Source organism: Otolemur garnettii, unplaced genomic scaffold (assembly GCF_000181295.1).
Source record: "Otolemur garnettii isolate 467f Iridium unplaced genomic scaffold, OtoGar3 scaffold00212, whole genome shotgun sequence".
NCBI lineage: Eukaryota > Metazoa > Chordata > Mammalia > Primates > Galagidae > Otolemur > Otolemur garnettii.
Window position 1 is genome coordinate 1,857,712 of NW_003852607.1, and position 1,244 is coordinate 1,858,955.

The window sequence follows — 1,244 nt, forward strand, 5'->3', positions numbered from 1 at the left end:
GCCTGTGGTCCCAGCTACTCAGGAGGCAGAGGCAAGAGAATTGCCTAAGCCCAAGAGTTGGAAGTTGGTTGAGGTGTGACGCTGACGGTGACGAAGTGAAACTGTCTCTAAAAAAAAAAGAAGAGTTGTTTGCAAGTGGCAAAACAGAGGTAATATGGATGATAGACTTTTTGACATAAGTATATTCACAAATTTTCTCTTCAGCTTGAAATAGTTCCATTTCAGGCAGATGGAAGTGACAGTGTAATATAGGTGATTTTTCATAGTCTCGTTTCTTGCATCATTTCCTAATACACAGCTCCTTCCTAGGAAAGCAAGAAAAGAGTGAAAATTGAACCTATGGATCTGGCATTCTAGTCTGAGAAACAGACTACCATCTTCCCCAAGTGAATGTATCAGTGGGATGATACATTCAAAGTGCTTAAAAAATAAACACATCTCAAGCAAGAATACATTGTTTAGTGACATTCTCTTGCAGAAATGAAAAATAAGTTTTAGTCTTTCCCAAAGAAAAAGCTGAATCACTAGTAGTAAAGACGTGAGGTATAGAAATGGAAACATGAGTCTTTCAGTATAAAAAAGGGGATCCTACTCAGTAACTCTAACCCTTAAGAAAATATGAAGTTCTCCATTAAAGAGTAATAAATGATCATATATACAAATATGTAGTACTGTGCTTTTTGCTCTAGTTCTATATCAAATGCTTTTCTATCATTTCAAGACAAAATCAGGAATTAAGTATTATACTACATATATATACAAATGACAAGAAAATATACATAGAATTAATTCCTTCAGTAATTCCTTCCTACAGCTATAACACAAAGTGAGAGGAGTGTTTGGGGGCCAAATTTTAACCTGTTAATATTTAAAACAGAATGCTATGAATTTATGATGTTGTGTGTAACTGTAATGGCGAGTACACAAAAATTCTATACAACATATACAAAAAAGAAAAAAAATGAAATGAGAATGAAAGCATGTGATTACCAAATAATCAACAACACACAGAAGAGGTCAGTAAGAGAGAAATGAAGGACAAAGCTAGAAGATGGCACATGTGCTACAGATAGCACATGACACAATGGCAGTAGAACGGCCTTCCGTATAACCAGTTACATTAAAGGGTTTAGCTTTGCAATCAGAAGAAAACAGGTTGCAAGTAAACCCTGTCCAGAAGAGACTACTTTGAATTGTGAAGACATATAGGCTGAAATGGAAAGGATGCCAAAAGATATTCCACA

The 1,244-nt window shown here is 35.4% G+C and overlaps 1 protein-coding gene across 1 annotated transcript in view; it reads right to left on the reverse strand.

Moving 5' to 3' along the window:
• Nucleotides 1-1,244, reverse strand: part of LOC105888166 (zinc finger protein 480-like) — a 30,817-nt gene that overhangs the window by 1,157 nt on the left and 28,416 nt on the right. The gene's annotated exons all lie outside the window — the stretch shown is intronic.